The 27,316-nt window shown below is 38.0% G+C and overlaps 1 long non-coding RNA gene across 1 annotated transcript in view; it reads right to left on the bottom strand.

Moving 5' to 3' along the window:
• Positions 1-27,316, bottom strand: part of LOC139363505 (uncharacterized) — a 189,738-nt gene that overhangs the window by 100,968 nt on the left and 61,454 nt on the right. The window lies entirely within an intron of this gene.

Below are 27,316 nucleotides of genomic sequence, written 5' to 3'. Positions count from 1 at the left end.
CCTGAAAACCCACATCGTGGGAGAAGGATTTAAACTTACCTAGTGTTGAAATGAATTTAGAAAGTCGAGCAAACTGTAAAAGTAGAAGAAGCGGTGGAAAGAGCCCTGTAGGCACTCCCAGTCCCCAAGTAAGCCCAGGGAAGACATTTCTGACTGTATCTCACAGGAGTCCTTGGAGAGACCAGCCAGTGGAATTGTGGAAGAGCCACAGGGAGAAGGAGATTTCCAGCTAAACTTTGTAATAATTTTGATTGAGTGTGACTTTCCTGGAATCCTGGAGTGGCAAATGGGAAGTGCAGATACAAGCCCAGAAACCATGGCAGGCAAAGAGGAGTGAAGCCTGAAAGCCCTGCTTACTTTCTCAGCAGGGAGGCTTATAGCCTGAGGCAAGATCTCAGCCCTGCCCACTGGAGACCCGGATATAAGTTCGGCTCTGTCAGCTGTTGGGGAAGCATGGTGGAAGTGAGACTGGCCTTACTGGCTGCGTGGAAACTGGATGAGGCCTGTCACTCTCAGCTTTCCCCTATGTCCGTGGTGACCTGTACAAAGCAGCAGAGGCAGCCATAATCCCCCTAGGAACATAACTCCATTGGTCTGAAAACCATTCCCCCATTCCTCATATTAACTGCAGCAAGCCCTGCCCAAGGTAAATCTCAGCTCAGACATGCCCAAACCTGTCCCTATCTGATGGTCTTTCTCTACCTGTTGTGGTAGCCAAAAACAAAAGAGATAAACTCATGGGAACTCTATGGCCCCACCCATAACCTGAGAAACCTGAATACTTTTCCAAGTGACGTTAGGGCAAGCTTGTATCCCCCCTATACTACTGCAGCTGATGCTCTCTTGAAAGCACCACCTCCTGACTGGAGGGTAACCAACTCAAATCATTAGAGCAACTCATAACAGAACAACCCTGCTCCAACGAGGAAGAAGACAATAGCTAATTCCATCACCTGTAACATCCTAGCTAACCAGAAGTCCTGAACCAGTCCACATGACAACTTCACTGCTAGCATAACTACCATTCAAGAAAACCAGCACACTAAACAAGACTACAACCAAGGACTCTCACAGAGTCCATTTCATTCTCCTGCTACCTCTACCAGAGCAGGTGCTGGTATCCAGGACTGGAAGACCTGAAGATGAATCATATCACAAGACTCTTTGCAGACACTACCCGGTACCAGCCCAAAGCCCAGTAGCTCCACTGGGTAGCTAGACCCAGAAGAGCAATAACAGTCTCTGCAGTCCAGCTCTCAGGAAGCCCCATCCCCAGGGTAAGTGAAAGAGTATCACATCAGGGAATCACCCGATGGGACAAAAGAATCTGAACAACAGCTCTTGAGCCTCAGATCTTCCCTAGGACATAATCTACCCAAATGAGAAGGAACCAAAAAAACAATTCTGGTAATATGACAAAATAAGGTTCTATAACACCTCAAAAGATCACACTGGCTCACCAGCAATGGATGCAAACCAAGAAGAAATCTCTGAACTGCTAGAAAAAGAATTCAGAAGGTCTTTTATTAAGCTACTCAAGTTGGATCCTGAGAAAGATGAAAACCAACTTAAAGAAATTAATAAAATAACACAGGATATAGACCAAAAAACCTCAGAAAAACAGGTAGCATAAGTAAAAAACAATCACAACTTCTGGAAATGAAAGACTTATTTAGTGAAATGCGAAATACATTGGAAAGTTACAACAATAGAATTGAACAAGTCGAAAAAAACTTCCGAACTCAAACACAAGGCTTTTGAATTAACCCAATCTGACAAAGACAAAGAAAAAAGAATTTAAATAAATGATTGAAGACTTTAAGAAGTTTGGGATTATGTTACATGACCAAACCTAAGAATAACTGGTGTTTCTGAGAAAGAAGAGAAATCTAAAAGTTTGGAATAATTGAGGAAAACTTCCCCGGCCTTGCTAGAGATCTAGACATCTTATATAAGAAGCTCAAATAACACCCAAGAAATGTGTCACAAAAAGATCATCACCTAAGCACATAGTTATCAGGTTATCTAAAGTCAAGACGAAGGAAAGAATCTTAAGAGCTGTGAGGTAAAAGCATCAGATAACCTATAAAGGGCAACCTATCAGATTAACAGCAGATTTTGCAGCAGAAACCTTTCAAGCTAGAAGGGAATGGGGTCCTATCCTTAGCCTCCTCAAACAAAATAATTATCAGCCAAGAATTTTGAATCCAGCAAAACTAAACTTCATAAATGAAGGAAAGATAAAGTGTTTTTCAGACAAACAAATGCTGAGAGTATTCGCCACTACCAACCCAGCACTACAAAAACTGCTAAATGGAGTTATAAATCTTGAAATAAAACCTCAAAATAGAATCTCCTTAAAGTATAAATCTTATAAAACAATAACTCAAAGGCTGGGCATGGTGGCTCACGCCTGTAACCCCAACACTTTGGGAGGCTGAGGTGGGTGGATTACAAGGTCAGGAGTTTGAGACCAGCCTGACAAACATGGTGAAACCCCACTTCTACTAAAAATACAAAAAATTAGCCACACGTGGTGGTGTGTGCCTGTAATCCCAGCTACTCAGAAGGCTGAGGCAGGAGAATCACTTGAACCTGGGAGATGGAGGTTGCAGTGAGCCAAGATCACACCACTGTACTCCAGCCTGGGCAACAGAGTGAGACTCCATGAAAAAAAAAAAAAAAAAAGAAACCCACAGTGGGAAAAAAAGCAAGATATTATTCAGGCAACAACTAGCATGATGAATAGAATAGTACCTAACATCTCAATACTAACATTGAATATAAATGACCTAAATTCTTCACTTAAAAGATACAGAATGGCAGAATGGATAAGAATACATCAACCAAGTATCTGCTATCTTCAACAAACTCATACAAGGACTCACATAAATTTAATATAAAGGGATGGAAAAAATATTCCATGCAAATGGCTGACAAAAGCAAGCAGAAATAGCTATTCTTATATCAGACAAAACAGATTTTAAAACAACAACAGTAAAAAAAGTCAAAGGGGGACATTATATAATGATGAAAGGACTAGTCCAACTGGAAAATATCACAGTCCTAAATATATATGCACCTAACACTGGGGCTCTCAAGTTTGTAAAACAATTACTACTAGACTTAAGAAATTAGACAGACAGAACACAATAATAGTGGCAAACTTCATTAGTCCACTGACAGCATAAGACAGGTCATCAAGACAGAAAGTCAACAAAGAAACAATAGACTTAAACTAGAAACAATAGACTTAAACTAGATATCCTAGAAAAAATGGACTTAACAGATAAATATCTACCCAACAGAATATTCTACCCAATAAGTGCAGAATATACATTCTATTCATTAGTACCTGAAACATTCTTCAAGACAGACCATATTGTAGGCCACAAAACAAGTCTCAATAAACTTAAGAAAACTGAAATTATGTCAAGTACTCTCTCAGACCACAAAGGAATAAAATTGGAGCTCAATTTCAAAAGGAATGTGCAAAACCATGCAAATACATGGAAATTAAACAATGTACTTTTGACTGGTCATTATGCCAACAATGAAATCAAGATTGAAATTTAAAAATTCTTTGAACTGAACTCTAGTAGTAACACAACCTATCAAAACTTCTGAGATAGCAAAAGTGGTGCTAAGAGAAAAGTTCATAGCATTAAATGCCTACATCAGAAAGTCTGAAAAAGTGCACATCCATAATATAAGGTCACACCTCAAGGAACTAAAGAAACAAGAAAAAAAACAAACCCAACTCTACCAGAAGAAAGGAAATAACAAAGATCAGAGCAGAACTAAACAAAATTGAAAGAAAAAAATACAAAAGATAAATGAAACGAAAAGCTTGGTTTTTGGAAAAGAAAAACAAAATTGATAGATCATTAATGAGATTAACCAGGAAAAGAGAAGAGCCAAATAAGCTCAATTAGAAATGAAATGGGAGATATTACAACCAATACAACAGACACACTAAAAACTATTCAAGCCTACTATGAATACCTTTATGCCCACAAAATAGAAAACATATAGGAAATGAATAAATTTCCAGAAATATACAACCCTTCTAGATTAAACCAGGAAGAAATAGAAACTCTGAACAGACCGATAACAAACAGCAAGATTGAAATGGTGATAAACAAATTACCAACAACAAAAAAGTCCAGGACCAGATGAACTCACAGCAGAATTCTATCAGACACTCAAAGAAGTATTGATATTAATCCTACTGAAACTATTCCAAAAGATAGAAAAAGAGGGAATCCTCCCCAAATCATTCTATGAAACCAGTATCACCCTAATACCAAAACCAGGAAAGAACATAACAGAAAAAGAAAACTACAGATCAATATCCCTGATGAACACATATGCAAAATTCCTCAACAAAATACTAGCTGAGTCCAGTAGCATATCAAAAAGATAATCTGCCATGATTAAGAGGGTTTCATACGAGGGATGCAGGGATGGTTTAACATACACAAGTCAATAAATGTGATACACCACATAAGCAGAATTAAAAACAAAAATCATATGATCATCACAATAGATGCTGAAAAAGCATTTGACAAAATCCAGCATCCTTTTATGAATAAAATCCTCAGCAAAATTGGCATAGAAGGGTCATAGCTTAAGGTAATAAAAGCCATCTGTGACAAATCCACAGACAACACTATACTAAATGGGGAAAATTTGAAAGCATTCCCGCTGAGAACTGGAACGAGACGAGGATGCGCACTTTAACCAATTCTATTCAACATGGTATTGAAAGTCCTAGACAGAGCAGTCAGGTAAGAGAAAGAAATAAAGGGCATCCAAATCAGCAAAGAGGAAGTCAACCGTCTTTTTTGGCCAATGATACAATCTTATATCTAGAAAACCTTCAAGACTCATCTGAAAAGCTTCTAGATCTGATCAATGAATTCAGCAAAGTTTCAGGATACAAAATCAATGTACACAAATCAGTAGCACTGCTATACACCAACAGCGACCAAACTAGGAATCAAATAAAAAACTCAATTGCTTTTACAATAGCTACAAAAAAACAAAACAAAACAAAAAAACTTAGGAATATACCTAACCAAGGAGGTGAAAGACCTCCACAATGAAAACTACAAAACACTGCTGAAAGAAATCATAGATGATACAAACAAATGGAAACACACCCCATGCTCATGGATGGGTAGAATCAATACGATAAAAATGACCATACTGCCAAAAGTAATCTACAAATTCAATGCAATTTTCATCAAAATACCATCATCATTCTTCACAGAACTGGAAAAAACATCCTAAAACTCATATGGAACCAAAAAAGAGCCTGCATAGCCAAAGCAAGACTAAGCAAAAAGGACAAATCTGAAGGCATTACATTACCTGACTTCAAATTATACTACAAGGCTATAGTCACCAAAACAGCATGGGACTGGTGTAAAAATAGGCACATAGACCAATGGAACAAATAGAGAACCCAGAAATAAAGCCAAATACTTAAAGCCAACTGATCTTTGACAAAGCAAACAAAAACATAAAGTGGGGGATAGGACACCCTTTTCAACAAATGGTGCTGAAATAATTGGCAAGCCACATATAGAAGAATGAAACTGGATTCTCATCTCTCATCTTACACAAAATTAAGTCAAGATGGATCAAAGACTTAAATCCAAGACCTGAAACCATAAACATTCTAGAAGATGATACTAGAAAAACTCTTCTAGATGTTGACTTAGGCAAAGAGTTCATGACCAAGAACCCAAAAGCAAATGCAACAGAAAAAAAGATAAATAGATGGGACTTAATTAAACTAAAAAGTTTCTGCACAGCAGAAGAAATGATCAGCAGAGTAAACAGACAACACAGAAAGAGGAAGAAAATTTTCACAAATTATTCAACTGACAAAGGACTAATATCCAGAATCTACAAGGAACTCAAATCAGCAAGAAAAAAAAAAGAATAATCCCATCAAAACATGGGCTGAAGACATAAATAGAAAATTATCAAAAGAAGATATACAAATGGCCAACAAACATATAAAAAAATACTCAACATCACTAACTATCAGGGAAATGCAAATCAAAACCACAATGCAATACCACCTTACTTCTGCAAGAATGGCCATAATTTAAAAATCAAAAAATTATAGATGTTGGCATGGATGTAGTGAAAAGGGAACACTTTTACACTGTTAGTAGGAATGAAAAACAGTACAGAGATTCCTTAAAGAACTAAAAACACATCTACCATTTGATCCAGCAATCCCAATACTGAGTGTCTTCCCAGAGGAAGTCATTATATGAAAAAAGACACTTGCACATGAATGTTTATAGCAGCACAATTTGCAATTGAAAAAATATGGAACCAGCCCAAATGCCCATTAATCAACAAGTGGATTTTAAAAATGTGAGATACACACACACACACACACACACACAGCCACACACACACCATGAAATACTACTCAGCCATGAAAAATAAAATAATGGCATTTGCAGCAACCTGGATGGAGTTGGAGACCATTATTCTGAGTGAAGTAACTCAGAAATGGAAAAGCAAACATTGTATGTTCTCACTTATAAGTAGGAGCTAAACTGTGAAGATGCAAAGGCGTAAGAATGATACAACGGACTTTGGGGACTCAGAGGGAAGAATGGGATGGTAGTGAGAGATAAAAGACTACACATTGGGTACAGCATACACTGCTTGGGTGATGGGTGAACCAAATTCTCAGGAACTTATCAATGTAAACAAACACCGCCTGTTCCACCAAAACTACTGAAATTATTTAAAAAGTATATTTCCATCATTGTGAAACAGATTTTTGGAACTTTTTCCTCTTGCGGAACTGCAATTTTACACCAGTTAAACAGCAAATTCCCCTTTCTCCTTTTAGCAACCTCTGGAAACCACCTTTCTATTTTCTATTTCTATGAATTTCACTACTTTACCTCTTGTAAGAAGGATCATAGTGTAATTGTCTTTTTGTGTCTGACTTATTTCACCTAGCATTATGCCCTCAAGATTCATCTATGTTTTAGCATATGACAGGATTTTCTTCTTTTTAAGGCTGCATAGTATTCCACTCTACATATGTACCATATTTTGTTTATTCATTCATTTGTCCACGAACACTTGGCTTGCTTCTGCCTCTTCCTGGCTATTGTTAATAATGCTGCTATGAACATAGATGTGTAAATGTGTCTTTGTTGCTCTGCTTTCAATTATTTTGGTTACAGTTCACTCAGAAGTGGAATTGCTGGATCATACAGTAATTCTATCTTTAATTTTTTGAGGACCTGCCATACTATTTTCCATAGCGGTTGCACCATTTTACCTTTGTATCCACATTGCACAAAGGGTCAAACTTGATTCTTAAATACCACAATATTATATGTGCAGAAACCAAGACATATGCTGCAGCCTTACAGATAATACAGGGTGGAATTGAAACATGCCCCAGGTCTTAACACAATTTAGTGCCTTGAATTATTCTATTTACTGCAGCAAAATGTTCAGTGGTGTAAATGATACAAATGTTATTTTCTGTCACACTGACTAAGTGTGATTATCTCTGTCAGAGTCTCTGTGAGAATTCCAGTGAATGGATTTGTCTACATTTTGAGAGTTTAAATCCTTCCCCTTCTTTCTCAATTCTGCTACTGTTCACTTCCAGCACCACCAGCCTGTCTTACATTCCAAGAACGTAGAAGATAGGTACACCAGCTCATTGATTGTTATCCATGCCAAGTTACAGTCCCTCTCCACTATTCATAAATTAGCTGAAGTCTTGAACTTGGAAACAGAATGATGCCCCATTGGCCTAGTGCTGGAGAAGGAGTCCTGAGTGGCTAACACCGTAACCTGGGCTACATGTGTTTGCTAACCCTACAAGCTGTTATCTCTGGGCCAGGCACATGAAGCCAGAGGGAGAACTAACTCTTGGCTGTATTGCTGGATTTTTCCACCAAAGAATTATTGCAGGAAGACAGGTCACAAAGTCAAGGCATATATTACCAAGCAGGGAATACCATCTGAGGCAAAAAACAAATACCAGCAGGAAAAAAGGAAAGCCTGACCCGCTCTCCCTCACACGTCTCACCTCAAAGATGTTAGTAGTTGGAAGCTGTTTCAATAATGATAGTCAAACTTGTTAACAATGCTCTCAAAAACCGTCCGTGCAATCCTGTTATTTTATATCTCCTTGGTCAGGCAGTCGATGAAGGAAAGGAAGGTCAATGCCATGGGGAAGGATGTGACTGAATGTTGTCCTGCAGACCTAATACTTTCCTCATCTACACGTGGCTCAGATCAGCTTTCTAAGGTTTTTGTGCTCTAAATTGTCAAGGGGCTTGCTGTTAAATATAAAATAATGATCTCTGACACTGGTGTGCACATATCAACATTTAAACAAAGGATGCTTTTTAAACATGAATGAAATAGCTAATAATCTGCTAGAAAGTACTGGAAACTGACATATCAAGATGAACTAGAATTACACTCGCCTACAGAAGAAGACATTGAGGAAATTTGCCTGTCTTGAATTTGGCATTGGATAAAACGGAGAAAACATCTCCCTGAAGAATTTATAATTGCATTCCATCACGTATGTGGGTTTGGTACCTAATTTTGCACTTCCACTTTGGTACGAAGAAAACTGAATTCAATCCAAGGCCTTGGGAAATAAGTCTTGACCCCTCTAAGTCCTTCTTCTCTTCAATGATCAAAACCTAAAGTTTATAATAAATTATCTAATTATTCATCTTAACATTGCACTTTCTTATAGATTGTAAATACCTCTGGAAATCAGTAATACATGAAGATATTATTAGGCTGGTGTCTACTGTGACTCCATCTATAACTGTTAATATAGCTAAAGCAATGAATTCTTCTGAGTCTCAGAATTTATCAATTCCCAAAGACTGAACCATGTTAAGGAATGGAAGGTAATTGGAACTGACATTTTGAATCAAGTGTCTATTAAAATGATTTCTTATTTAATTTAATAAAATTCCTAATGTGCATGTTAGCATTATTATTACCATTGCCAACTGAAGCATAGTAATGAAGTAAAAGTAACTCACTTAAAGTCAGAATAAGTAAAGCCAAACTACGTTTCTAGTATACTATATACATTACCTCACTAAGCTCATTTCTACACATTCAATTATTATGGCAGAATTTAAAAATCAGAACTTGTTTGCTGCCCTATAGTTAATAATACGTCCTCTATTATATATTATAATACATATTGTAGTAACTGCATTTTACCGTATTTAATCTCTGCCCCAGTAAAAGGAAGTTTAATGTAATAATTTATCCTCATTTATAGATTAATGTCTCAGTGTGACTAAAGCATCTGAAAGAGGCCAGGCGCGGTGGCGTATGCCTGTAATCCCAGTACTTTGGGAGGTCGAGGCAGGCAGATCACCTGAGGTCAGGAATTTGAGACCAGCCTGGCCAACATGGTGAAACCCCGTCTCTACTAAAACTACAGAAATTAGCTGGGTGTGGTGTGCCTGTAATCCCAGCTACTCAGGAGGCTGAGGCAGAAGAATCACTTGAACTCAGGAGATGGAGGTTGCAGTGAGCCAAGATTGAGCCATTGCACTCCAGCATGGGTGACAAAAGCCAAACTCCATCTGAAAAAAAAAAAAAAAAAAAAAAAAAAAAAGCATCTGAAAGTAATTGTGACTGGCTCTTGAAGGAAAAGAGAGCAATTGTTCATCATTCCTTTATACCTTAGAGGGTCTACTGGGTTCTGCGGCCTATGCATGTATCAGTGAGCAAGGCAGTTGAGAAAATTGCCCTCAGGAAGCTTACATTTTAATGGGGAAAGACATAAACTAAACATATAAAAAGATTAATAATAGCATTTAAGAAAATGGTAATGGCTACAAAAAAAATAGAATGTGAGTACTCAAAAGAATGATTCAACATCAAAAACATATCATTACATGAGACACTGAAACAAATCAATGCTGAGGAGATAAAGCCGAAATCTTTACATCAGAAAATTTTTAAAGCTAAAATGTAAATAGCAACCAAGTTAGGAAGTTAAAAAAGAACAGCAAAGAAAAAAGAAGAAGAATGGAATGATAAAGCTGAATTTGAAATTACTAAAATAGAAGGCAAAAATGAATTAGAGAAATTATCAGAACCATTATTACTCGGTATAAATGCTAATAAAATTGACAGCATCATGGCAGAACTGATCAAGACAAAAAGACACATTTTTTTTAAAAAAAACTATGTTATCAAAATTGACTCCAGAAAATTTTTAATAGAAAACTAGCCTTTTATGACAGTAAATCATTAATATAAAATTATAAAAAGAAAGAAAAAACACTAGGCACATCAGTGTAGCTAATGTAAATCAGCCTAATTTACACAGAAAAGGATTTGGTGTAGGGTATTCATCTTTTTAAAATCTCTGCTAGGATTGAAGAGCAGACTCAAGGCTAGGAGTTGGCAAACATTTTCTATAAAGGAAAAAATTGTAAATGTTTCAGGCTTTATGGGTCCTATACAATCTCTGTCACATATTATTCTTCTGTTTGTTTTTATTTTTGTTTTTGATTTTTAACAACCCCTTAAAAATATAAAAACCATTTTTAACTCAAGGGTTATGTAAAAACATGCCATGAATCAGTGCTGCAAGCTACAGTTTGCCAAGTCCTGCTCTAGGCTGAACATTCTGGAAGGATTCCCAGAAATTAATTAAAGGAACTTTCAAAGGAGTAAGTGCATCAGGAAATAGGAAGATATGGGATCCAGGTAACAAGCAATCTAACACATGAGAGAAATGAAAGAAATTCCCTAATGGAAAAGAAGAAATGCTTGCTCCAAGAGGATATCATGTAGCAGGCCTGAAGGGCAATCAACTCATGTGAGAGCAGGAGGGAAAGGTTCTGGAATAATTGACTTCAGGAAAAAGATGAAACTGATAGGTTTAACTGACATATTTAACTACATGAAAGGGAGTTTTACTGATTATTGGTGAGTTTGAGGATGAATTTGTGTTAGCTGCATAGAAAACCAAGCGAACTCAAAAGTAGAGCAATAATTGACTCCAGGAAAAATGATCAGCTATACAAAAAGGGAAACAAAATCATAGTATCCTTCATGATTCAATTATTAATAATTAGGGTGGGAACGAAGAAGCATGTAAGAATGTTAAACACTCATTTTCTGAGCAAAATGTCAATAAATAATTAACAACTTTAAAATCGAGAAATGCTGGGTGTGGAGGCTTATGCCTGTAATTCCAGCACTTTCGGAGGCCAAGGTGGTAGAATCATTTAAGACCAGGAGTTAGAGACTAGGCTGGGTAACATAGTGAGACCTATCTCTACAAAAAAATAAACAAAATTAGCCTAGGGTGGTGGCATGTGCCTGTAATCCCAGCTACTCGAGTGGCTGAGGTGGGAGGATCACTTGAGCCCAGGAGATCAAGATTGCAGTGAGCTGAGATTATACCACTGCACTCCAGTCTGGGCAAAGGAGGGAGATCCTTATAATAAAACAAAATATAAAAAATAAAGTAAAAATAAATTTAAAATAAATAAAATTCAAGAAATTGTCATATAAGCACATAATTATTTAAAACATAGTACTAAATGTCGGAAGATAGCCAAGGTTCTGATTGAAAGTTCCTACCTTCCAGTCCCATATCATCTGCCTCTTAATAATGGCAAAAAGAATCTGGTTTTTCAAGGAGGCAATAATTAATTCTGGGACTCTCAAAGATCTATTATTAATTTTCTGCCCATGATGTATAAAACCAATTTACATTATTGGATACATGCATTTTCAGCTTTATGTAAATGCTATTACTCTCTTAGTATTATGATATCTAGATGCTCCAAATGTCTCCCCATGAGCAGTACCGTGTTCCAGAGGATATGCTTAGTGCTAAACTATCATCTGCCATTCCTGATAATGGATTCCCTTTCAAAACTCAATAACCTGGCATATACATGAAACATAATAGCAATAATAGCAACCCACATATTTTTGTCTCCTGTTCACTCAGGACCTAGCCCTGTCAGTATCTTCTGAAATGTCTTCCAATTTCAAAATAATAATAATTATTGAAATCTGAGAAGAATGGAAGAGCGTGGTTTTGTTATACACATTTACACGGGTTATTGCTAACTCTTTGCTTTACTTCTTGTTCTTTAAAATTAGAGCACTTTGTTTTCTATGTTCAGAAAAAGCTAATTAGGGAAATAAAATGCCCTCAAAATTCTTATTGGCTTTCTGTGTTACTGTGTTCAACATGAACTAAAGCTAAACAATTAGTTCCTATTTTCCTATAGTTCTAATAATTTTTATATCCTTCTTTCCCCACAAATGTGTGTTTATTTTGTGTATTAATAAACATATTTACAATAGACTGTAAAATCTATGTCCACACATCTACGTAGACATATATATTTCAACCACTGTATATTATCATTATCTATTTTTATCCAATTATAAAAATATAAAATATTATTGATTTATGTCACTCTATTTTCCCATAGCTGTCCATTTCATTTGAGCTTTCCATGACTGCTGTTTGCTGATAATTGCATGCGTTTACTGATTTGCTTATCACTTCCTTATTGTACTACCTACAGTGTCATTTGTAGTGTTAACTACAAATAAGTTTCGAAAAGAATGAGGTACAAATAAATAAAATATGAATCAAAAAACAGTGTAGAAAATATATTTACGGCATATAGTTTGGAGGCTTTACTGTGTTCAAGAGATGATACAGACAACTGAAACCACAATTGATAATATTTTATTAAAATTAGATGCTTGGATTATGATCAGTGAACCATATGCTTACATACGTCAAATGGCTTTTAGTTTAATCACTTTTGTCTAGACCAATCATGTCTTAAATATGTGTTGATGCCATGGTAGTTCTAGGATATCTATAATTTCTAGCCCAATGAGAAACAATACCATTTTATATTTTTGTACATTTTTATAAATGTTAAAAATGTGGATAAAGAGCTATCAAAATGGAGTTGCTAGTCAAAGTCTATAGTCTTTCAATGCTCCGTAGCCCAACTCTTTAGTACATATTCTTACTGGCCCATTTCCAAAGGGTTGCAAGTTTGTGTTGAAAGCGTAGGGCACATCCCTGTGACTACAATGCTATGGCACAGTGGATAAAGTCCACAGAATTCTCCCTAAGGTAGAAAACACATTAAATGGCTTTCTTTCCTTGTGTTCTTAGCTGGAGACAGAACAAAGCAACCTGTTCATTGCCCTCTACAGAAATTTGAATCTAATCAAAGGCTAAAAATTAATCATGTTTTTACAGGAAGAATGACACCAGGAAGCTTTTCTAGCTGGGAGAAAAAATGAGGATGGAAATAAAGCAATGCACTTCACAAATTTGAGAGTTCTGAAAATGACTCATCAAGCAATCATGTCAGGAATGCATGGCTGTTAGCAGACGGCTGGTTGAGGTGTTAGACCAGCTTCTGGGGATCCAGGTTCAGGGTTAGTGTCTTTCCTTCAGACCAGACCTTGGTGTAAGCTTGCAGAGATCCAATCCAATCTGGGGATGAAGACTGTGGTCTTCCAAGGGGAGTTGGAAGGTGCTGTGCTCTCAGCTGTTGGGTGAATTTGGAAGGAGCAGATTTGCCTCAACACTCTTGTCTGTAACCTGAAACAATAGAATCAGCCCTGCCTAGTGTCTTGGTGGGGCTCCAAGTCGATGCAGCACATTTTTGGAATTTCATATTTTTGGAGTGTGGGTAGCGATTCAATTCATACAAATATATGCACTTAGATGTGACAAGTACCACCTTGTCTATTACCTTTTAATCTCAGTTAATCATGCATCACAATTAATTATGATGATTCTTATTTACTTTATAATACAATGTAGCTTTTATATCATTTAATTTTTCATGTAATTCTCTTATCTACCTAAGCCAACTGTTAAGCTCATTAAGAGCAGGGATCGTGCTTTTTACTCTTTTGTGATCCCCCACAGCATCTTATTATCATCTTTTCAACCAAAACATTGTTATTAAGAGTCTCTAATGTCCATGGACCATTTTATCAGAACTTATAGTTGTTATAAAATAAAAAACAGACTGTCATAACATAACACCAAAACTGGGTATCACTGTGTCTTGTGAATACGGTTTGTAGTATACTTATTTGGAAATAAGCCTTAAGATCGAGTTATTTAAGTGGGGTACCTACTAATTTAACTATTCACAAGACACAAGAATCGTGACAGTAATAATCAGGGAGGTATTATTGAGTTTAACAATACCTTAGAGCAGTGTTTCCCAAACTGCCCTCTTTGGTATCACAGTTACAGCATAAATCAGTAAATCAGTAAATGTTCTATGCACACAATGTTTAAATGACTGAGTTTGGGAAATGGTGCCTATTATATCACTCATATGAAAAATTCTCAATGTGTATAATTATAGTAATGATTCTATCAAGTCCTTCTGTTAAGAAATTTGCTTAACTTTGTTTAACTTCGTGTATTCTTGCAGACTACCCCCCTTTAATTTTTAATGGCTTATGAATTTTTCAAAGGGCACTCGTGTTCCAAGGAGCACAATTTGGAAAAGGTTCCCTAAGAGTTTATTATTTAAATCAGTTTGTTTTGATGACAACAAAGGGACTTGTTGAGGAAAACCACAGCTGCTCTCTGTAATGAGAGCTACATGCAGTTTACTCTGCCTGTGTCATTGGTACACTGTCTCTCCTTCCTGAGAAGCAGACACCAACCTGTAACCAGCAGGGTAAGGGAGTAGTTTCTAGGCTGTCTAATTTTTATCTTTTCCCCTTCTCCCCCGGCTTACCAGTCTTGCCTGTCCTTTCTTGTAGTGGAGTACTCATTTCCAGATTCTCATCCCATATTACTAAATGTCAAAAAATTATTAATATGTCCTTTAATAACCACAGGAATGACTTGTTGCTTATTGCTGAATCTGTTAATCTTTTCAACTTGTCTGTTTTCTCTCTGCAAGATCAATATTCTGTGATATTTGAGAGAGAATGAAAGAGACATAATACCTGCTCTCTTGACAGTTTTTCTCCCTTTATCCCCTAGAATATTTTGTGATGATTAATAACTCATGTCTTCAATTTCTTCCCTCAACTACCTTCATTGCCTTACCCCATAAACATGTACAAGTCTCCTTTGTGCTAAATCAAACTCTCTTGACTCTGCTTGGTTATAGTATTGTTCTTCTCATTCTATTTTTGGCCAAATTTCTAGGCAAAGTTTATTTTTACTATTTCTACTTATACCTCCAATTCATGCTTCAGTCCCCTACAATCTAGTTTATACCACGTGCTTCTCCAACCCACTCTACTGGTATTGTTCTACGAACACCAATAGCCATATCTCTGTCATCATCCTGCTTGATTTTCCTGCTGCTCTAGATCCATCAGCCAGAGTCTTCATGAATTATATACTCTCATGGTTTTAGTTATACCACAGTTTCTTGGTTATTCTCATTCTCAGTCACTTCATGAGATTCTCTCTGTCCATCCAACCCTAACTTTGGTGTTTCCTGGTGTCTGTTCTTGTTCACACTCCTCACTCTACTTGTTCTTTCTGGAGTACTTATTCCATTCTCAAATATTTAGCCTCCTTTTGTTTCCTAATGACTGGCAATTGCCAGTCTTTAGCAGGGACATCTCCCCTGTATCTCAGACTCATGGAATCAAATGTCTCCCCAACACCTTTATCTGGATACATCACAGGAACTCACACTCAACATATTCAAAATAGAATTCTTTATTCCTTCCTCCTATCTCACAAAGATTGACTCTTCCAAAGGGTAATCCTTCCCACGGTTGATGGCAACATCATAGTCTTTGTCATTCCCTACAGAAACCTATGTTCAACTTCCACTCTGTCAGCTTATTCTCTTTTCTTTCTGTCACCTTCAACATGAATGGATCACTTAACCCTTTCAGTTCTATCACCTCACTATACAGAATAGCCTCTGAACAGTGGTCTCACTCATTCTAATTCATTGACCTGTTAGAATAATCTACTGAAAATGTAAATCTTGCTAGAAACTGGTGTGAGATTCTGGTAGGCTACTGTCTACAGTAGCAGTACTCTTTCAGGTAGGCTACAAATTCTTCACTTTTTCAACTACTTATCTCTGTGAGACTGGATTTTTTCAGACATTTCAACAAAATCAACATAACACAGCAGATTGAATGCAGAAACAGATTTGAGAACCCAGCTGTCTTCTGTTAAGCCAGACATTAAAGAGACTTGCAAAAATATAAAGTGATGCCACCCTTCTCACTAAATTTGTTTCTTGTTTTGGAAAATATAGCTTTTTATAAAAATATGCACTTAGGTTAACATATAATAGAATTGCTTATTGTTATTTTAAAATGAATGAGTAAATAAATATTTTTAAATGCCTCAGTTGTAATATCTAACACAGGAAATAGAGATTGATGGAACTCATGTATACCAAGTTAACTGGAACAGACAAGGCCGAAATTTTGTTTTTAAAGCTGATGTGGTTATTCTCTTTATGGCAAAAAGCCTACCAGCCTATATAAGTCAACATCACTTTATTAATTATAAGTGAGCCCCTTTCCACATTTAGACTTGAAGCTAAAACTGAAATTCTTAGGTCATTAATCTTTGTACTGCAGTGTTCATGTAAGAACTCATGCCTGTGGAATTCTCTAACTGAATTAGCAATTTCAAGAATTTTGAAGAATATTCTACTAAATGTCCCACAGGCTTAATACCTTTCCAATCAGTACGTGCAACACATAAATAAAAAGAAATCATGATTTGCTAACAAGGACTTAGCCCTGATCTGCTTTTACTACTAAATGGGAATGGAAGGCATGTGTGCTCAGAAAAACGTGTTACACAGTTTATAGTTTACAGAGTTATTAGTTTCCAGTTATGATGCATGAGGATCTGAAAGTAATGATATATGTATAATTATCTGAAAGTAGTGATATTCATCTATTTTGATAAGAAGAACAATATCATGATTCTGGTTAATATGCATATATGTACAGAGCTATGCATGTGTACAGGTATGGGGATGTGTATTTGTATGTGTATATGTATGGGTATGAGTGTGTATGTGTGTACGTCTATGGCTATGCATCTGTGTATGTGTACATGGATGGTATCTGTGTATATGTATGGGTATGGACATGCATGTATGTATGTGTATGGCTGTGTGCATGTTTATTGGCATGTTTACGCTATATGTCTGTGTATGTGCATGGTTACAGGTATATGTATATGTCTGGGTATGGAGGTGTGTGTGTCTGTGTGTATGTGTATAGCTGTAGTTATGTGTATATGTACAGGTATGGCTATGCGTCTGTGTATGTGTATAGCTACAGGTATGCAGTAATACCTGGGTAAACAAATCTTAGAAGGCTGGCATGGAAATAGGTTTCATTCCTGACAACAAAATGTTCTGTTATTCCTTAATCTCCTTCTGCTTATTACCCTATGTTCCTCCTTTCTCTTTTCCCTCCCTCCTTCCTTTCTATCTTATTCTTCCTCCATGCCCAGCAGCTCCCAGTCTTAGGTTTCAGAGGCTGTCTGCCCCAGGGCATGTGTGGCTTCTGGGGAAAGAAGCCTACTGACACTCCTCAAAGTCAGCAGGCCTGCATTCCAGGCACCGCTGCTCAGAATGACGCAGGACCCTCGCATCGAAGGATGGCCTGCGGCTCTCAGGGATACGCTAGAACACTCAGATGCCATCTGACAGGCAGCTTCAGTGATTTGAAGGAATTCAAAGAACACTTTGCCCCTCCTAGGTGAGTTGAGTTCTCTGAAACTGTCATTCTCCTTTCCCTTCACTCCTTGCCCAAGGGCAGGTTGCAGACCCTAACCCACAATCTTTAGACAAAAATAGGGCTGTTTATTTGCCTGAGACACAAGGGCTTGAAGTGTCTTAAAATTGTCCCTCATCATATGCCATTCAGTTAACCTTCTCCCAAGTCTCACACCCCATCCCCAGAAGAAGGAAAGAGGAGGAGAAAGAGGAACAGGAGAAGAAACAGATAGCACTGTAATCTCCTTAAGGTAACAAAATATTATCTATTTCATAGTGAAAAGAGGCACTGAATGACATCGACTGTTGAGGCTTCTTGCATAATCGGGGCTGATTTTTATTGCTTCTGTGAAGGAAATTGATTACAGAAAAAATGAAATCCTACTCCTCTCTATTTCAGCGTAAAATGTGCCCAGAATTTTAGGTTGATAAACAACTGAGATGTATTATTTTTTCAAGGCAAACATCTCTTAGGCTTCCTCCTGCAGAACCCTTGTAAAGTGAATCATTCTCTGAGTTTACTTGCTTCCTATGAGTGATTTAATCCTAAGTTGCAGAAGAGTATGAAATTGACTTTTTGGAAGTAAATTTTGTGTTTTATGTGTTTCGTGTTAAGGACTGGCTGCTAAAAAAAAAAATCATTGATATTTGACTCATTAAAATTTCCAAAATGTGCATGTGCAAGATTTTGAAGGTATAGGTCAGGTCATTCAAGTGTAACTTAAGCCATATACCACAAACTTCTAAGAATTCCATTGAACAAAGATGACAACATTATTACAAATAAATAAATGAAGTCGAGAAAATTTACATTAATTATCTTAACTATACTTTGGATCTTGAGCCCCATACTTTATCCTTAGGGCAATTCTCTCTCTCTCTCTCTCTCTCTCTCTCTCTCTCTCCTTTTTCTCTCTCTCTAACAAAGAGCCAGAAAATCACTTGTCAGCTTGAGAAAACCCACCCAAAAATATTCACCAACTTGCATTTCTCAACAATAGGAGAATTGGCATTGTTAAAGAATGTCAAGACCCCTCCTATTTTTAGGTGCATGTCTAGGCATTTTGAGGTTTGCTCATCCCCTGGGCAACCTAGAGCATAATATTGTTTTGTGTTAGGTCCTTTAATGGCTTTGGGTTTACACTACACCAGCATAGCGCACCCTAGCACTGCTGATTTTCAATGACTCAACAGGTTCAGACTCATAGACCAGAATTTCAGAGCCATCGCCCAGGCCTGAATCAGCCAGAACTAAATCCAACTCATCACTTTGCAATGAGATTTGTTTATTCTTGTTCCAAATGTGATTCAAAGAAAAACAAAACCCAGGGAATCTGGGTACAATTTGTCAGCTTGCAAATAGCAATTATTTCAATGACACTATATAGAATAGACTTGGTTGGTCACCCTGCCATTACTAGAATTCTTTTGACTGCTTTTACTTGAAATGACCAAAAGAGTCAGAGACAAGTCATCAATATTATTTATTGTTCTTAAAGAAAAAAATGAATAATATACAAAGCCTTTCAGAAGAAAAAGATGGTACATCGGAATATTCATAATCCTTCCACTGTCCCCAGTTTTAGTTATTTAACTCCTATTCTGTTTATGGGTGCTTTTTGGAGCCCCATTTGTGTTTATTGGCAGGAATTATCTCAGGGAACATCTGTTTCATATAAATTTCCATGGAATTTTTTGGACCTTGGTTGAAAAGGCACTAATCATATTATTGATAAATTACCACATATCATATCATTCAACTGCAACCCTATTCTGGGAGCAGTAAATCCTGAAACTCTGAAAGTGGTCCCATTGACAGATTGGGTTTTGGGGTCCCACCAGTAACTCTTTTCAATCTTTTTATTCTTTTTGAGACAGAGTCTTGCTGTGTCACCCAGGCTGGAGTGCAGTTGTGCAATCACTGCTCACTGCAGTCTCAACCTCTCAGGCTCAAGCGATCTTCCCACCTTAGCCTCCTGAGTAGCTGGGATCACAGGCGCCACCATGCTCGGCTAACTTTTTAAAAGTTTTTGTTAATATGGGGGTCTCTTTATGTTGCCCAGGCTAGTCTTAAACTCCTGGCCTCAAGCGATCCACTCACCTCGGCCTCCCAAAGTGCTTGGATTATAGGTATGAGCCACAGGGCCTGGCTACTCTTTCCAAATTCTAACATCTCTAGTGAATGTCATTTTTCTCATTGACTTTGAAGATGATCCTTCCCACCACTGATGGAGTAAAATCCCTAAGAAGGGCAGATGGGTGTGGGGGATGGGGGATGGTGAGGAGACAGACTCTTCCCCAACCATAACCGAAACTCTTACTACCTCTGACTATTTCACAGTACAACAAAGACACCATAAACAACATACAATTTTCAAAGGGTGCTCCACCTTTGCTTTAAAGATAAATTTGAAAAGAATCTTTCCAACTTCTTGGAAATAATTAATATTAGGCAGAAAAGTCTGTTAGAAAGCACCACAGCTTGGAAATAGTGGAAAGTTTCTGTTTTTGTGTGATTTGAGCTGGTCAATATTGTGGAGTAACTTGATAATTCTTCTTCCCAGCCTGTATTAGGAGAAATATACCTTAGCTTCTTTCAAGAGGGCAAGGCCTGCCTCTGAGCTTAAATCAACTACCTCAGGACACTGGATGATGCTCTCACTGTTTATAGAGACAGTTAGAAACAAGTCTCGCAAGTTTTGGATAGAACTGACTGTTGTGGGTCAAGACCACAGCTACATAAATTGTTATTTAAAAACTATGACATCAATGTATTTCTGAGTGTTAGAGTGAGATATTTTTTACTATGACCTTTTGTGGGACAATGTATTTGCTAGCCATGAAAACTCTCACACAGCTTGTCCAAACACACGTTGCCTGTGACATGCAATCCATCTTCCTTCAACTGAGATAAATCATTTCTCAGAAGTCTATAAGAAGCTCCAAATGAGGCCAGGCACAGTGGCTCACACCTGCAATGCCAGCACTTTGCGGGGCCGAGGCGGGTGGATCAGTTGAGGTCAGGAGTTGGAGACCAGCCTGGCCAACACAGTGAAACCCCCATCCCTACTAAAAGTACAAAAATTAGCTGGGCATGCTGGTGCACGCCTGTAATCCCAGCTACTCGGGAGGCTGAGGCAGGAGAATCGCCTGAACCAGGAAGGTGGAGGTTGCAGTGAGCAGAGATCACGCCACTGCACTTCAGCTTGAGCGACAGAGCAAGACTCCGTCTCAAAAAAAAAAACCTCCACATGCCAATCACGAATAAAGAGATAAGCCATATCAAACTGAAGTTTGGTTGTTTCCATGAGCAGGTAGGTCACTAAAGTGAGCATCTTGGAGATCCCATACAACACATGGATCAATAGAACCGCTGATGAACACTCTGGTACCTGAGCATACAATATTTTGTTCTGCTTGTGATGGCAGGAGTTAACATTCGAGTCTACTGAAATTCAAATAGGGTTTCCCTTAGCAATTTATCCATGTCTGTCTTTGGGGATTTATCTATCTCAGTTTATGTCCCAGTCACATATGGGTCCCTGCTCTAACTCTAACCAGACAATCTCTAACATGGATATGACTGGTTAGAGACATTAATACCCATGTTGGCTGGATACACGTCTGAATTCCTTTTCCTTACTCAGTATTACTCTAGTAAGCAACAGTGCATACTCTTGGTAAATAAATTGTTAATGAGTATAAGTAGATACTGTCTGAAGAATGTTTAGTCTCTTCTAAACAGAAAGGCATACATTTATACGGAGAGACATATGTTGATGACTACATTCTTAGGACTGATAAACTTTTTGTTCCTTTTCCTGGGTAAATGATATTTAATTTATTTTGGAGAAAAATTTCTATTATTGGTTTTCCAAACTTTCAAAATGCAGCACAGACACAAAGAGTGAGACAGACTGGTTGATTTTTGGAAGTAGTTTGATGTTTCTCTAATATTGGCCTTAACTTCCAATTGATGTTTAAGCTAGTTTTCTTTTAAAAGAGAAGTTAGTTACTGCCTCTCTTAAAAAAGAAAAATAAAACTCCTAAGAAATCTATCAAAATATCACAATACTTTATATAATTAATTACAAGTTAATAGTTAATTATAGTTAAAATTATAAATCTTAGATGTATTCAGTGATCCTCTGAGAAATGTAGGCTTGAATTTCACTTCTTTATTGGATTTCTCTCTATTCTACCAGGCTTAGTCTAATTATCAAAAGAAAAGTAATATAAACTATAACTGGTTAAACATTATGGACAGAACGAAAACCCAAAATAATTTCTTTTTACCATGTAGCTCCTATGGAAAAATGCCTTCAAAATGCTGCAAGCACAATTTATTTAAATCATCCGACTTCCAGGTCTACTGCGTCCAACAGATGGACAGGACTTTTTGCCCTGTCCAGACAGACACCAAGTTTAAAAACATTTTTAAAAAGCCCAAGCACCTTTTTGATCTAACTTTAAAAAGCATTGTCAATGTCAAGAACACGGTGACTGTGGGTTGTTTATTATGCTAGGAGGAGTCTTCTATGTTGAATTGTTTGTGTGGTATGAAGCCACATTGTATGCCTGCTGTCCCTCTGGGACCCTCATGAAAAGGAGGTATTTATGTCCCTGCCTGTGCCCGTAAACGAATTGCCCCCTAAAGTAAATATAATACATAAAGCCAAGTCTGGTTCCAAAGTCATGCTATGTGCCTCCCTCTGGCTATAGAGGAAGTTACTCATGCTTATCAGAAGGCCGAATTTGGTGTGGCATTATTAGGTTGCAGGCAATATGGTAATGGGACCCAGAGAAGTGGTTTTAACCAACAGAGAATGTCTCTGAGCCAGCTGGCTGCCAAGGAAAGTGTATATTACCTTACCCTTGAGCTCAGAGAACTTACATAAATGTAAAGAGAAGTCAGATCCTTCGAGAATTGGCATCATATCACTAGTTCGTGCAGGGGAAGTGGTTAAATACATCAATGTGAGAATACATTTTCACTTCTATGGCATGGAAGTTGAAAAAACTAGAATTTATTTTAGTTTATTTTATTGCTCTAAATCAATCAGGAATTACTAAACTCCCATGAGGAAACCAAATATGCAGGAAGTCAGCCATGTGACATGATTGTGACCACATTACAAGCTAGACAATGAGATAGGACAATAGAGAAGGAAAGTCACGTTGAAATTATATGGCTTCATGGCTGAACAATGCCATTTATATTTCTGCCCGTGAGCCATCAGTTCTATCCAATTCTTTTCTATTTCTCCAGGTTCTTCAGAATATTTGTGTCTGATGTCAGTTAGTTCAATTGCATTGTTAGAGTTAAATAACATTGCTTTGAAGCCATGAATGTCTGGATTAAAATGCAGACTCTGCTGCTTGCTGGCTGTGTGGCTTTATACAGCCTTTCTGAGCCCAGCTTTTTTAATGAAAACATCATACAATCTATATTAAAAAGTTCGATGGGCCAGGCACGGTGGCTCACGCCTATAATCCCAGCACTTTGGGAGGCCAAGGCCAGCAGATCATGAGGTCAAGAGATTGAGACCAGTCTGGCCAACATGGTGAAACCTCGTCTCTACTAAAAAGACAAAAATGAACAGCGCATGGTGGTGGGCACCTGTAGTCCCAGCTACTCGGGACGCTGAGGCAGGAGAATCGCTTGAACGCGGGAGGCAGAGGTTGCAGTAAGCCGAGATTGCCCCACTGCACTCCAGCCTGGCGACAGAGCGAGACTCTGTCAAAAAAAAAAAAAAAAAAGTTAGATGACACCTGAAACACAGAGTAGTTTCATGGAAAGTGAAGATTTGAAAGCAGATCATCATTCTAAGATATGTCATGAGAAAACAACTCATCAAACATACTTTTGCTAATTATTTTAAGAGAAAGGATTGAACCGGGGTATATTTTGTTAATTACTATCCTAAAACTTTTAGTGTTTACCATGTGTTGGCATAATAGGAGACATAATTTTTCCCAAAGGCGTCAAACTTGTCCTTGATGCTCAAGTGAAGATACTGGTCAGATGTTACAGATTTTTATTTTAAATTCAGAAATAGAAATATGCGAGGCACTGTGGCTAACGCCTACAATCTCAGCACTTTAGGAGTCAAGGCGGGAAGATCACTTGACCTGGAAGATTGAGGCTGAAGTGAGCCATGATTGCACCACTACACTCCAGCCAAAGCTAGAAAGAGACCCCATCTCTAAAAAGAGAGAGAGAGAGAAAAAGAAATAATTTAAAGTTTCAGAAAGACTTCTGAATCTTAAAAAATTAAACATAAGTCTCTATGAAAACATAAGCAATAGTCTCATACTATTGTATGAGTAGTCTCTTCTTTTCTTTCTCTCCCAATGATATCCTTCTCAGCCTAAAACACTTTTGTTGACAGTTAGCCCAATATCCACCACATTTTACATCTGCTAAGAATATTAACTTACATTTTCAGTTCAACCAACATTTCAATAATATACAAGGCGGAAGAATCAGGATTGATTCAGCCAATTGAAACTTTGTATAATGAGGCATTTGCAGTAAATCTAGTAAAAATCTTTGGATTTTCCAGAAACTTAAAGCAATCTATTTGTGTGTGTCTCCCCGTTTTGTTTGTTTGTTTGTTTGTTTTGTTGTTGGTTTTTAGGTGGGGTCTCACTCTGTTGCCCAGGCTGGAAGGCAGTGGCACAATCAGAGCTCACAGCAGCCTCTGCCTCCCAGGCTCAGGTGATCCTCTCACCTCAGCCTCCTGAGTAGCTGGGACTACATGTTTCATTCACTGTATCATCTCAAAGCTTAAATAAGAGCCTGTGGAGCCCCAGGATGAAGTTGGAGTAGGAAGAGTGGTGTCAAACTTTTGAAGAGTAAGTTTTAAACCGAGCATTCCAAGAAATAACTGGTGTTTCCTCTTCCTCTTGCCGGCTGGAGAAACTGAAGGACGGAGCACTTAAAATTTCCCAGCCCCATTCAGTGGAAAAGGAAACATACTGTGGAAAGAATTGCTAGCAATTGTAGTCAGTGTCCATCTCTATGGATTTGGTGTGGAAATTTACATTACAACAAGTGAAAAACAACTGACGGTACCCTCAATACAATGGGCATCAATTATTCTGCTTCCTTTGGTGATTTAAAAACAAATCTGGATCTGGATCTGGATATATGTGCTTTAGAAACTGCCATTTGTCAACTTGGTTGTTGCTATATGGTGTTTGTAGAGCTTGACTTGGGCTTGTCTTTAAAAAAAAAAAAAAAAAAAAAAAAGCTTCTTAAAACTGTATGCCTTTATCAGAAGTCGCCCCTCGGCTATTTACAAGTGCCATGGTTACAGACCTGCTAGACTGATGATATTCACATGCAGGAAACAATGCAAGGAAAACAGGATTTGCACGGCTCCGACTGCACTGGCCCAAGAATTCCAGGAAGTGATTGTACTTTATGAAACCGTCTGTGCTCCGCTAGATTGTCTATAGCTTTTAAGGTCAAGTCCTATCACGGCGAGTTTGCAATGCCCTTTGTAACAAGGCAGAGTGTTTATGAAGCTGAGTACATGCTGTATTGTTTATCGGCCCAGGCAGTTGAAAGGTGCGATATTCCAATCTCGTGGTTCAGGATGGCACTGGGAATCGATCACAGGCTTTTCTGACATAGGTTTGGGATTAGTTCAAAGAGTCCCTGGCAACAGTGACCACGCAACAGTCCAGCACATGGAGAAAGTCACGAAGCCCACAGTCCGTGACAAGAGAGATGGGTTCATGTGGGAGATCAATGTGGGGAGCACTGTGAGTTTGTATTTTAAGATCCCTGTGCTTCCTGCTGTGGCTGAGAGTCTCCTTGGAGAGGGAAAGGTGCTGCAGTACAGTAACTGCTGATTCCGAGAGTACGGAAAGGAGAGTGAGACAACAATGGAATTTATTTCTTCGTAAGAGAATTGGGAGGCAGCCAGGCATTCCAGGGCCTTGCTCTCGAATTCTTTGATTTCTCTACAGTGCATAATGTCTAGAGACTCCTGTTGCCTCTGGACTCGGGGATACTGGAGCCGGACAGTGGACGCCCAAACTGCTCACGTTACTCCACAGCCTTGCCTAATCTCTTTGTAGGCGCGAGGCTGGACGTGACTGACCAGACCCCTGCTTGCTCCCTCTCTGTGAATGATGTTGGTCCCTGAAGCTAGGTTAAACAAGCAATAGTCTATAGCTATTGTTAAGGACGCTGTCGTGATGGAATCAGCTGGGTACTGGGCATCCTTTCCACTAGGAGTGATGGCTGCTAGCCAGGCATCTGTGAACTTTCTGGAGACATTTAGGTGTTGTGTACCAAAGTCATGGCACCTTAGGGGCAAGCATGATATCCCGTGTTTTCAGTTGGATGGACTGAATGAAACTCAGTGAATGACTGCTGATGTCCAATCAATCAATATCTATTTAATGAAGTCTGTTAGTTTATAAGTCAAGTGACTTGCCATTAGAGACTGTTTCTTCAAGGGAGACAAAATAAATGACAACAATGAAATTCTTTTTATCCAGTTGCCACATTCTGTGTCCCATACTGGCTTTTGAATGTCTGGTTTTGCAATGTAGGGTTGTATTTTACTGACTGACTTTTATTTTATTTCTAAATTCTTAGGCATCTTGAGGTTCATCACTTAATAGGTACTCTGTGGACTAACATCACATAGCTATCATCAAGCCTTTTAATAAAAGTGTTATTTTTTTCCAGTAGACTCATAGACGACCATTGTTGGATGTCTTATGGGCATAACTACCTCAAAAAAGGTTGCGAATTACTGGCCAAAACACTTAAGTAAATAAAAATTTAAAGTGCCACTCATCAGGTAAGAAGAGTCCTGAAACCTCTGTTTTGGTCTTGACTCTACCATTAACTCCTAGGAAATTTTACCACCCCCAATTACAGATATTGAGATAATCATTCCCTGCACCTTTGTTTTTCCTTGGCAAAAAGAGGTGCTTTAAATGTATAATTGATCTATAGGGGATTTCCCATCTATGAAGATTGAATCTCTAACACTTGGCCTCTAAACCAGAAGACTCAGGGGTGTTTGGACCAGAGCAACTCCATCTTGAATAGCAGCTGGGTAAAGTGCGGCTGAGACTTGCTACATTCTCAGTGCTACTACATTCTCAGTGAGTTAGGCATTCTAAGTCATAGGATGAGATAGGAGCTTACACAAAATACAGGTCATAAAGACACTGCTGATAAAACAGGTTGCAGTAAAAAAGCCTGCCAAAACCCACACAATCAAGACAAGAGTGACTTCTGGTTGTCCTCACTGCTACACTCCCACCAGCACCATGATAGTTTGCAAATGCCATGGCAATGTCAGGAAGTTACCCTGTATGGTCTAAAAAGAGAAGGCATGATTAATCCACCCCTTGCTTAGCATATCATCAAGATATAACTATAAAAATGGACAACCAGTAGCTCTCAGAGCTGCTCTGCTTATGTACGCCATTCTTTTATTCCTTTACTTTTTTAATAAACTTGCTTC

The sequence above is a fragment of the Macaca nemestrina genome, chromosome 5 (assembly GCF_043159975.1).
Source record: "Macaca nemestrina isolate mMacNem1 chromosome 5, mMacNem.hap1, whole genome shotgun sequence".
In the NCBI taxonomy this organism is placed as follows: Eukaryota; Metazoa; Chordata; class Mammalia; order Primates; family Cercopithecidae; genus Macaca; species Macaca nemestrina.
This window is presented reverse-complemented; position numbering and strand designations above follow the sequence as displayed.